Raw genomic sequence first — 13473 nt, forward strand, 5'->3', positions numbered from 1 at the left:
GCTCCTTCCCTCACAAGTGTGTAGCACCTTGATCTACGATGCCTCCTAGCAAAGAAGTGTATAACTGAGATTACTGCCTATCACCATGATCTCTTTCATTTGCAGCTTTAAGTTTATGTTGTGGCATGTTTAAAGAACCAGTTGATGAAAATCAGTAGTTTGGGGGCATTATGGGAAGGGTAAGTTTTTAACTACTTCAATAAACTTTCCAGCATGTTTTGTCGTAGGCGATAACATTTTGCAAAAGACAGGTAGGTTTCTGCATGTGTGTGTAAAGACCACAGGCCTGACCATGACTTGTGTATTACACGCTAATGTGAGTGCAAAGGTCTTGCTGTTGTGCCAAAGCACATTTGAGGCAAAGCCCAAGGCACTGCTGTGGAAAAAGCTGCCCATCATCTGATGGAAATGCTTTTGACACACTCAGGACAGCTCCTGCAGACCTGTTTCTATGGAGGCGCTTTCATTTGCTTCAGTGCATCTTCCTGGGGCCCATCCTACTGCCCCTTCTCCCTGATATCCTTTGTGATTCCCCTGCCCTTTCTGATGCTTCAGGGTCTTCCTGCACTGAGAAAAGGAAGGGTCCCACTCCTGGGAAAGGTTTTCACACCTGTGGACTCTATTCTTCCCTCTGCTTCGAAAGAGATTTCTTGTGCTAGTAAAATCCCTTTTCTGTGAGTAGAGAAACAAACATGCTTTCAAGGTTCTGTTTAGGCAAAGAGAGTCATCCTACAAGCTTACATCTTTGTGCTTTGTGTATCTATAGGGAGTCCAAAAGCTGCTGCCACAGGAAACACATTTCGTTTCCAAAAAATTAAAATGCCTAAAATTTGCTTTCTAACTCAGTAATCAGAAACAATTGCAATAACAAGGTAATTGGTGTTAACTGGGATTTTTAAAAGCTTGACAAAATTCAACATTGAAAGGATGAAGAGTGAGATTAAAACTCATATAGATAATACAGTTCTCTCAAATTTCATTGGCATTTATGTCTTATAACACTAAAAAATTATCAGTGTACTCATAAACTCTGATTTAATGAGAAGCAGGCTGAGAAAAACTTGGAAGGGCAAGGAAAAGATTCTTCACTCCCGAGGGAGTTAGCAGTGCAAAATGCTTAAATGAAGCATCCAAAAGAGGAAAAACTAGTAGCAGCAAGAGAATGGAGCTCCCTTTCAGTCCTTAGCTCAGTGAGTTTGTCAGTGCATTGTCCTTCTCACCGTAGTGATTTGGAGCCACCTCTTGCACTGAAGCCAACAGAAACTATTTGATGCGTCTTATTTGAAATGTCACTGATCTGCAATCAAACGAGTGATTTCCAGCTGAAGATTATGAAATACTTGGTGAATTTAACCAACTGGATGAGTCACACAGAAAAACCTGCCTGACATCAGAGTAAGTCAAGCCACAGCAGTTGCAAGTAATTTGTCCCAAATGTGAGCAGGGCAAAATCTAGAGCAGGAGACTGAAGGCTCGTTTCCCAGCTCCACGCTCCAACCACCACACTGCATTCTTTGCTGCTTTTTTAACCACAACAGCCTCTGAAAATCACTCTTCAAAGGCATTTCTTGGTAGTAATAAATGAACCATCAAAACCTAAACAAAGAACCCGGCAGTTGAGATGATGCAACTTAACAAACAGAAATGACTAGGATTGCCTTGTCCTCTGCTTATTTCCAAAAGAATAAAGCCCAGGTCATTTATAAAGCCCTCCCCTTCCCCTCTCCTTCACAGCCCCTTGGGAGTCACCCAGGAGACAGCACCACTTTCTTCTGCTTCCCCATCTTTAAAATATATTCATTCCAGTTTTCAAATTGCTATTTTGTAGTGCTAAATCTCTACCCACACTAATTTCTCCAGGTCAGAATCTGACCCTGATTTGAACAAAATCTGGAGTCAAATATTCACACCAGAATGCTTTTGCCTTGCTGCATGTCAGATGCCATCTCCCTGCAAATGTTTCACACACCTTGGAGTGCAGCTTGTGGAACTGATGAGGTGAAGAGCACTGCAGAGCAGCTCTGTGCTGGTAATCACAGGACTGAAGAAACACATACATCATCTGCCACATAGGTTGGCATTTCAAGTAAAAAACCTTCACAATGTGTAAGATGTTGGACAAATGATGGCCATATGCATGTTTGTCTCTGTGCAGATGTCTTTGCATTCTCGGCTAGGAAAGAGCTGAGGTAGGCTTTTTTTTGCCGACAGTTTAATATTAGTGACACAGTTTATGTCCTCTGCAAAAACAATAATGGAGGATAAGGTGACATAAATTATTTGCAAATCGTTTGACATATGCAGGGCATTGTCCTTGCAATAATCACCATCAGTCTGTCAGTTTAAGATATGAACCGTGCCACTGCCATTTTATATCATTGTGTTAAGCTTTCACATGTTGTAATTTTACAGATTTGTTCTTTGGAGAACGCTGCAACACAAATCAAATTGTATTATGTTCAGTTATATGCTGTGTGGACCACGTCCCTACAATTAGGGGTGGGGGAGATGAGGAGCAAGCAAACAGTCCTAGATAAGAGGCAGCTCCTCAAAAGTTTGGATATTTCTTAGATACCATTACTCAACTTTCATGGTCATTATTCAGAGCAGGAAGAATTATTTAAATTCATGCTAACATCAGTTGCTGGCTGCATGAACAAAGTGAACGCTGGAAAGCACCATACTGACAGATTAATTTAAAACACCCTTGTCTGTTTTGTTTTGCTATAACAGTCAGGCACAACATTTGATTCTTATGAATAATGTGGGCTTTTCTAAAGTAAATAAAATGATTTCAACTCACAAAAGATCCCTTCAAGACACGGTAGGTACTGGCGGTATTAACTCTGCTTTCCACAGACGTGCAGAATGGTTCTGGAATAGCAATGACCTCAGCATTGTCTCTCTTATTCCTGGCAAATTAATTCCTGCAGTATAGTTTAAAAAAAGACCTAAAGCGGACCACTTATTTTTAGTCTTTTGTTTCTTAAATTTGAACTGCAGATTACTGTGGGAGTTCACAAGTGTATTCTAAACATATTCAGTGCCAGACACCTTTGATTAACCATTTGAGAACTGTAAGTGTGCTTAATTGGTAAAGGACTCAGTGGGAAATACTGTAATATACATTCTGGAGTATCACATTCCAGTGATTTTTTTTACTATATTTTGAATGGAGAAATGTGATTTGTTTTCCCCTGGGAAAATTCCCCACATTCAGTTGTCAGCAGAACAGAATCTTTCTGCTTCCAGTGAGCCCTTAAAGCAGAAAGATTTATTGCACTTACACCCTTGAAAGAACATATCTTTTTCTTTGAAGGCAGCCATTATCACCATCCCATTTTATATCTTTTCTGATAAGTGCAGGCAGTAAAGCAGATAAACTCCTTGCATACCAATTAAAGACACATGCACACCAAGACACTGTATACTATCAGAGATGCTCAGAGTAATATTCTTCCTAGCACAGTAGATATATCTAAGGAGTTTGACTTTTATTATTCTCAGCTTTGCACCTCTGACATTTCTAAAACCATGGAGGAAATTAATGAATTCTCACTTAAGGCTCCATTGTCTAATCTTGCACCAGTGCTCATGAATTATGGAAAATGACATATCAACTGATGACGTACAACAGGCTATTTTAAAACTACCCTTTTTAATATAACCTGGACCACGAAAGGTTCATCACTGAATTTCATGCAGGCACCTGGCAAAACATTGGCCTCATGTTAATTGATACCTTAATTGATACCTTGCCTCACTTCCTAGCATCCAAAACACTTTGTTATATGCACAAAACATATGAAAACGACACTACTGAACCTCAGAAAACCTCATTTTTATTACTTTCCCAAACACTCAGGTAGGATACTGAACCTGCAGCTCTATCTCTTGGCAACCTGCCTTGGAGTTTTGTGTTTTGAAATCTCCACAGGGAAACAAGGGCTCAATAATATTTTAAAGTTCTTAAGCACAACCTCCTCCACCTACCTATGTAACTGCTGCTTCTTCAAGTGCCTTTCCCCAGGCAGAGAGAAAGGCCTCTGCTCCCTCTGAGCAGTGAGACTCAGGGGATTTGTGTGAGGAAACTCTTCCCCCAGCTGAGACCACTGGAACACCAAGCTGTAAGGACTGGGAGCAGCTGCCAGCCCCAGGGCTGACTGGTAATGTGGCACTTGGCAGTCAGAAGCCACCCCGTCCCTGATGCCCTTGGCTAGGACGTGTCCCACAGCTTTCTGTCCCAGCTGGGGTGGGAGACACTCCACTGGGTTTCTTTCCAAGTAACTGAAAGCCCCCAAATGTTTCCACAGGCAGACAATGCCAGCAGTGCCAGCCTGCCTGGAGGAGTGGTTTGGGCAGCCCTGCAGGGTTGGAAAGCCATCCAGCAAGGGACTGCCCCATGCTCCTACAGCTGGCACTGCTGCGAGCTCCAGGCTGCTCCACAAGCACCACACAACCAAGGAGCCCTGTACACTCAGCTTCCTTCTCCTTCTGTGCTTCAATTTAAAACTATATATTTACTCGGGACAATTCTGTTGGATAGAAAATGGTATGTCTGCATTATTACCTGTGAACTTATTTTTACCTCTCCAAGAATCTCACCCAGGGTTTTCCCTGAAGAACAGTGTCTCAGCACAATGACTTCCTTGTGCACAGTGGCTAGACACCAGTTTTCTGTCAGGGTTCCCTTTAGATAAGAAACTATGGAAAGCAATAAATCTCATTCAAAAGATCTGAAAGAGCTGAAGATACAGAAAGCACTAATCAGTAATTAATACAAATAAAAGAAACAATCTTTCATGTATGGGGTAATAATAACACTCTGGAGTTTGTTCTAATCCATCTTTTTGTCAAATGAAGCACCAGGGAATTTGTCTGCAACAATCAGTATTTTCAGAGTTTCTGCTTTGATTTGCAATAGGGGGTTTAAGTCCTGTGTTAACACAGGGCTCAGAATAAATAATCAAAGAGAATGGTTTTAAAATCAATAATAAAGGCTTTAATATGCAGAGGAGTTCTGCTATACTTTTATACCTTCCTTGCAAGTCAATTTTCCAAATTAAGAAGCCCTCTTTTCACTTTATATAGAAATTGCAAAAGCATGACAATATCCCATTGCACAAACCCCGACAGTGCCCTTCCTTCCCTATTAAACCACTGAGAACAGCTGGAATAAGGGACTTCTACCTTTTCTCTCCAGAGAAACAGTATCTTCCAGAACATCAGACAGTCTTGAAATTCTTTAAATAGCCCTGTATTCGTTATATTTAATGACAATTACACAAGTGACTTTGTGACTGCAAATATGATTCATGACTCTACAGCAGAAGTAATACCTCTAATAGACTATGCATCGAACTCACCCAAAATAGCTGCTGAAGAACAGCTTTTGCTGAACTACTCCATGGATAGATTTAAAAATTATTATAATATTACATAAAAAGAACAGATTATCCTGCCATGTAATTATTTAGCACTACTCCTAAATCTTCATGTAAACTAAATTTCAAATGTGGACAGTCATAAGCAATTAGGAGGTTTTAGGAATGATTTGTCCGAGACTTGCCAGAAGTTATAAAGCCCTATCTTAAATGAAACAATTTGCATTCAATATTTGGTCACCCTTCAGCTCCTTTATTGCAATCACTCTTCAAGTTAGAAAAACAAGAAAAAGACAGAGAGAGAAAGAGAAATTTAAAAGCAATTTTTCCTACTGGGTAATGTGAGTTGAAATCAGGTATTTCCTATCCTGCTAGACCTGAGGACATAGCTGCAGCTCCCTCCCCAATCTGGAATAATGCAGAAAGCCCAACCCCACTGAGGACAGCACTATCCCATCTTTAACAGCCCCATCTTGCAAGCCCATCTTTAACAGAATGATGCTGCCCTGCTATTGATGTTTGATTTTGATGCCTACACTGGGCCAAACATCAGGGCTTTATTGCAGGGTTTCCTTTCTAGGAAGCCTGGAAATGATCTCAAAAGATGTGTCCACTTCCCTACATGAAGCCATGGCTATTTCATTTTGCACTATCACTGTCCTCCTAGAAATGGATTGCTCACAGGCCTGCACTCAACTTCTGCAGGTCACCTCAGCATCCCAAGCAGACTTTCAAAGCAGGATGTTTGACACAGCCAGATCCATGCCCTTGCTTCAGGGCAGGCAGGAAGTAGACTAGGAAAAAAGTCTGAGTCTCACTCCCTCTCTCTCACTGATACCAACTGCAGTTTATCTGTGAACTTCAGAGAGCCCAAGATTTCATCTGTATTGTTCAGGACTTCTGCAAGCAAGGCTCCAGAGGGAAGCTCAACTGTACCAGCTTTCAGAAGAAGCCACAGAAATGCTCTATTGCCTTCACATAGATGATGCTAAACACACGTGCACTAGTCTTTCAGTTTCTCTTTTATTCCTTTTTGTAGCAGATGCTCTGTGCAACCTTCCAGACAACAGCTGCTGCCATAGAGGAAGGCTGGGATGCCCGAGCTGTGCTCACGGCAGAATTATCCAGGTGGGTGCTCTCAGCTCAGCTTTAAAATTTTTATCATTTTTGCAGCTTCCTCTCCAAGTGCTGTCCCTGGTTGCTTGATTAGAGCCATAGCAATTGAAACCAAACCTCACAACACACAATGGCTGTTGCCACTGCTGAAAAACCTCACTGAGGCGGTCTCAGGGAAATCCCAGTGCCCCAGCTCACTGTGCACCTCTCTATTCTAGCTTGTAAAATGGCATTCGACAATACTGGTATGTAATCTAAACCCCATCATAAGCAATATTTAAAGATTAAATCAGATTAATTCCAGGCTTGTTTGCCCTTGATAATAATACTGTTAATTCTCCAGAAGCAAAAAATAAGATAATCTCATGAAAACAAAGCACAAATAAAGTCCATAAAATGCAGAGGAAATATTTCCAATGTTAATTTTGTAGTATGGAGTATCCATTTTGCAATACAGTGGTGACATAAAATATGCAGCAGCAACAGAGGAAAACTGATGGATTGCCAAAGCTGTTTCTCCTTAAAATGCACATTGCTCCAGAGCAGCTGGGCTTGGTGCTGAGATGAGACTGCCTATACAGGCATTTTCAAAGGGCTCTTTCAAGGCTGATGTCCCACTCTCAGCTCTGACATGTGCTCAAAATTAAGAAAACCATGAAAACCCAGCCAGGCTGTAGGACAGCCTCAGAGAGGAGGGCTAGAAGAGGTATGCTTGTGGTCTCATGCGGTGTTGCCATGCCTGCTGCTTTCATGTCTGCTCTGTGTACAGACAGCACTCTGTTGCTGCCAGGCAGTGATGGCCGTGTGATCTGAGGGTAGCGGGGCACTGGAACAGTTTGCCCAGAGAAACTACGGATGCCCCATTCCTGGAAGTGTTCAAGGCCAGCTTGGATGGGGCTTTGAGCAATCTGGTCTAGTGGAAGGTGCTCCTGCTTGTGGCAAAGGGTTGGAACTGATTTTTAAGGTCCCTTCTGACCCAAACCATTGTGTGGTACATGTCTGTTGGCAAAATGAGCCTGCCTGTGGCTTATCATGGCCTCTAAAGGAAGATGTGCTGCTGAGTTGAGGTGACTGGAGGGAGATGAGAACACAGCAATCTCCACCAGAGCTGCAAAGGAGGGCAGATTCATCTGATTGATTGCATGATGTTTGAATTAAGGCCAGGAAAAGAGCTGTTCTGGTGCCCTCACTCGCAGGCTGCTTCAGGGAATTTTAGCTGTGCTATCTGCTCGAGTGTGGAGCAAAAGCAATGCACTCTTCAACACCCAGCCAGCTAGGCAGGAGCACAGCTGGTGCAGCAAACCTTTCCTGGATCAATTTTACAAGGCTGAGTACCTGATACATAATGAATGTTCAATAAGCTCAAATACAAATACTTTGCAAGGTGCAGGCTGTTAGTCAAACCAATGCTGCTCTAACTTCTGAAACAGTTTTTAAAAATTTTATTTGCAATGCAGGCAGCAGAGACAAAGCTAAGCAGGGTGTAGTATGGATTGCAGCACCAAGAAACTTTGGCTCCTGTCTTCTTTGTGTCTCCTGGTTTCTGAGGCTGGAAAAAACTCAGTAATTAAATCCTTGTAGCTTCTGGGAGGAAAGGGGTGGGGAATGATTGCTATCAAATAGCAATGGTCCAGCATGTGTTTGACATGTGGGAAAACCTGGTTCCAGCCCTTGGTGCTGGGGGGCACTGTTTTTGGGGTGGGGGGGAATGTGTGTGGGGGTGTGTCTTAATTCTTGAGAAAACACCGTCATGCTATTCTTGGGGCATGTAAGAAATCTAGCTTCTTTCAGGTTTTCAGTAACCTTACAAAACTTGAGCAAGTTCCAAAGCTAAAATTAAATTCACAAGCTCTAGCAGGCTTGCAGGCTGGAACAAACTTGCAAGCAACAACCTGCTTCCAACATCCCATTTGAATGTAATGCTGACATTTCTAAGCATTTCAGGATTACAACAGACTTCCAGCTAAATGGAACTAGCTCCACACTAGAATCTGCTCTACATGCCTCACATCATCTCTCTCCAGGTTTGCTTCTGTGGCAAACTTCTCTGCTCTTGAGACATTTCCACTAGTAAATGAAAAAAGTCTCAGAAAAGACAAAACATATGTAAGAAAAATTACAAGCCAGACTAGTCCTGCTTTCCAGTTTCTGACCCCAGTGGTTACCTCTTACCTGCACCTCTGAAGCTGTGACTCTGTTGGTTCTTCTTTGATTCAGCTATCTGGAAATTCAGATTACAAACTCCTTGGTCACACACCTTTAAAATTCTCGCCAGAGAATAAATGCATTTCCACATTTCCCCATGAAGAAACAGCCACTTAGCCAATGAAGGACACTATTCACTGAGATCTTGTTTCCAGGAGTTCAGTCAATGGTCGTTGTAAGTGGATTTGTGAGAGCTGATACAAATACCCGCACTGAGCAACCAAATCATGTCATGTTTGTGTGATCAGGACAACCTGTATTAAATTGTTAGCAAATTGTCATTTAAATATTTAAACTTGTAGCAGATCACACAAAGAATAAGAAAAGCTAGTTTAATCAGATGGCCCAGTTGTACTGTATGTTCCTGTGGTGTTTCTAATGATATAGAATGGAAATGCACTGAGTTACTAAACAGTTTCTCACTTATAGTCATCATAGGCATCACAGGCTTAGGAGTCAGTGATTTGTCTGGCCCAAACCAACAGATCATGTGTTGGACTGCAAAACACACTGAGAATCTCAACTGCAAAGCAGTTTCTCAAGCCCATGGGATACAGCCTGCTGTTATGGGGAATTGCAGAAATGGCACACATCTGTAATGTTAAAGCAATTGTTTTGCTTATGTTTAAGCTCTAGTTTCACTATGCTCATTTCTGAAATGTCCTGTCTTATGAACTTCCTAGAAGAATCCAGAACTACTCGACACATTTTGGAAATATTTCACAAGAAACCTTCTCTGTTTTAATAGTGTGGCTTTACTGAGACTTACGAAGCACTCCTACTTATATGTGGGCCAAAGTTATTAAAATAATCTTAAAGAGAGTTTGTGTATGTTTGTTGTGTACAAATACGCTGCGTACATGCATATTTGTACACAGACTCAGAGGAGTCCACACAGGTGTAATAGACTGGAATATCAAGAAGAAAACACAATGAACTCTCTTCAGAAGAAAGAGGGAAATATATTGGCAGAAATTGTAAATATGTAATGTGCTTCAAAAGGTATTTCCCACTGCATTGATAAATTCTCATTAAATCATAAAATTAGCTTTGGTATCACTACTCAAAACCTGCGTGGTATTATAGCTAAATGCTGCTTCATCACTGCTACTTAATCTGTTTTTATAAAATGAACTTTTAATAAAATGAACTTTTATAAAATGAACTTTTACTCGAATATTCAAACAATCTGCTGAAATAAGTATGTACTGATATTGTTTTACCATGAACACAAATGCCTTCCTATCAAGTGAGAACACCATGCTACAGTGAAGAAATATATAAAACTCTTCATTTACAACCCCACATCTCTAAACAGCCAGCATTAGGACGTGGAATTTATTTTCTCTGCTCCAATTTAAGCCTTTCCCCCTCCCTTTTCATATGTCATGGCTCCGGGGCTCTTCACAGCAAGGCTCTGCAGAGTCAGAAACAAATCATGGTTTGCAGTCAGTATATTCAGAGGTCTTGTTCCTATTAAGTCTGACTTAAGAGCAGGGTCCGAGTTCAGAACTGTGTTTTGATCATCCTCTTTCAGCTGAAGAGCCCCTACAATCACCACATATTCCCTGATTTAGACTGTTAATGTCCATAGTGATACAGAGCTGGTGCTGACCCACTTTCCATTCCCAGACGCCCTTATTACATGCTCCCCTGGCTACAAATAAATTCCTGCATACTTTCAAGCAATCCAGGGCTGATTTATTCAGTGCACCTGCACGAGACTTGAGGGAACACGCTGCACCGCCCAGTGCCTCCCAGGCGCAAACATTCCCTCTCAGACTTCTTGGTCATGACCCTGATCCTTCTCTCTCAGCTCTGCATTGCATATCTGAAATGCTTCTCATGGAAACACGTCCAAAGGGTGCTGCTTGCGCAGCGGGGACATGGGGGCAGGACGCCAGTGCCGGGTCTGGTGACATCTGCTGCCGTTTGTGCTGCCTGACCCCTTGGTGTGCTCTCCTGGCCACAGGAAGTGTCATGGCTTTCACCAGGAGATGGAAACTGTCATACATATTCAGAAAGAAGGCATGAAACTGGCAGCCTGGGAGAAAAGCAGCAGTATGGCAGGCATTATGGTTTTCTGAAATGAAAGCTGGTATTTCCATGACACCTTCAAAAAGGTAGAAGTGTCCTGGAAATCTCACAGGTCCAGCATCTGGACCTTTCTTTCCTACATTAGGATTTTTGTCTGGATGAGTCAGAGAGGAATTCCCCTTGAGTTACACAGAAAACCAGATAAACTGAGAGGCCAATGATCTCCCTGCACAGACAGCACTTCAGCTAATGTACACATGCACAAGGGCACTGCTCCAACGAAGGAAGCAAGATGATCTGTCAGGCCTTCTTTGGACAACCTGGATTAATTTGAGGACTAATCATATCAGTGTTTGCTCCACAAGGCTGCATGTATTTCAGGCACTGTTCTCTTCTCCAATTCTTTAAACAAGGAAACACTTATTTCCTAAAATTCTGGGGTCAATTTTGGTTCCCTTCTGACACCTCAAATCCTCTCAAAGTGCCTGCTGCTGCTAAGCTAAATGGTGGTATGAGGTAATTTATTTGGGATCAGGGTTAAAGTGTTAACGAGAATACCACATTTCTCTGAAGCTCTGCAGAACTGAGAACAGCATTCTCAGCTGAGAGAAAGAAAAAAACAAATTCTCAGCACATACTGGAGCCAAGAAGCATATGGAGCCATTTCAGTCCATGGTTGCATAGCTTCTTCTCAGGTTTCAGTGGAGTAAATCTGAAGGGCAGTTTGAATCCTAACACATGTGCAGGAAGTCTCTGCATTCAGGATTACTATAAAAGTAGGTTAATTGGAGCCCTTCTCCAGTGAGGTGCTGAGAGCCCTCAGCTCTGCTTGGAGTTTAGAGCACCAGTATGTTTAGCACCTTGAAGGATTAGGCTTCTAAATGTTTCTTCTGCTGATAGCACACTTGCTAGGAGGATTGATTTGACAAGGGTAGCAATGTATGGCCATTAAATTGTTTGCAGATTTGACCTATCTGTCCATAATAAGAAATAATATCTGAAGTGCCATAACTCTGTCAAACATTTGAAAGGAATACTTGTTTAAAGATTGAATGCATTATGTAATCTCATAATGTCAGATTAGGACATAAAACTATGGAACATGACACAGAGCAGCATTACAAGACATACTAGGTCAGAAACTGTATAAACAATTTCTTCTGGACCTCTCACATGTTATCAGTTTGAGAAGTGACTATGATGCATTTCAAATTTCTTCTGGCAGCTGGAGACAAAATGATGTGGCAAAAAAGTGACTGGAAATATCATCCAGGGGCTCTTGAAAAATAATTTTTCTATAGCAAAACAGTACAGACCTGCAGATTTTGTCCTGATGTGAGAGAACCTATGGGGAAAATGGGAAGAGAGAAAGAAGAGCAGAATGATCAAAATCAAGGCAAAGTAACAGAGCTTAGTCCTGTGTGCCAGTAACTGAACCAGTCCCCAGTTAACAGCCCTAAACCAATTAATAACAAACTAAATGTAAAAATCTGTTACCTATAACCAGTACAAGGGCTTAAGAGTTATCTAACACTTAAGCCTATGACTTCATAAGCACCACTTTTCTCCATTTGGATTTATTTTTATTATATGCTATTGCCTAAGTATGAGACCACCTAGGCAAGATAAATATCTTTCACTTTGAAAGATGTGTTTGGTTTCTTTTAAGTATGAAGAACTTGGGAATTTGGTAAAATAGTAAAGCAAAATAAATTCCCACAAACTAAATCTAAAATTGAGACAGATATAAAAAGACAGAGCTGAGAGGAGAAAAGGAAATAAACCAGCAATTAAATAAACAGTGATAGTTTTTTCTGAGAATCATAATAAAGAAAAATGATTTTAACTTTCCTTAAGTGACAACTACTAGAAAAATAGGTAGCAGTTAAAAAAGTAACAACTGAACATGCTAGGCTGGTGAACATCAGCAGGCATTGCTTTTTCTGTGATTTTCCTTTTATGTTTAATCTTCACAATTTTTATGACCTTATTCAATTCAAAGTGTGTATAAATGTATATTCGTATATAAAAGCATACATGAATGTCACATGCAACATTTTTGTGAGTTAAAATTTAATCAAGCAGAAGCATATGGTGGGCACCTTCAGCAACATCTGCCTCGGCCAGAGTGGAATAACAGCTCACAAATCAGTGACTGAAAAAGTTATGATTTTCACTCTCACACCCCACCTGCACCAACGTGCACCACTGAGAACAGCAGAGGAGTTACAATGAAGCTGTTCCAGGGTGCAGACCAGCTTCCACTCAGCTCTTGTTTTCCCTCTGCAAAACTGTGTGTGGGGAAGGGACTACAGCCCTCCAAAAGACTCAGAAATGAAGAGTTCAGGCCTGTCAAAGCAGCACTAGTGTGACACCCCTCCATGAAGGAAACTGGGGTACAGCAGGAAAGTGGCACCCAGCTACTGCCTCTGTGGTCCTGCCACGATGCTGTGCCTTGGGGAAAGGGTGACAGAAGATGGATGCCAAGATATGGCTCTGACAGGGACCAGCTGAGCAGACCCTGGGGTTTTGTCTTGCTTGCCTTGGCACAGCTAGTGCCAAGCTGGTCCTGCACCCCGGGAGCCAGAGTTTTAGTGAGAAATGTGCAAGTGCTGCTCTGCTTGGCACAGCGGATTTTGGAGGGGTTTGTCTCCCTCTGTGAGCCACGCGGGCGTGTGAAGCATGGGCACACACCACACATGAGGAGTGCAGGAGCTGTGAGCTCTCTGAG

The sequence above is a fragment of the Motacilla alba genome, chromosome 7, assembly GCF_015832195.1.
Source record: "Motacilla alba alba isolate MOTALB_02 chromosome 7, Motacilla_alba_V1.0_pri, whole genome shotgun sequence".
NCBI classification, from domain to species: Eukaryota; Metazoa; Chordata; class Aves; order Passeriformes; family Motacillidae; genus Motacilla; species Motacilla alba.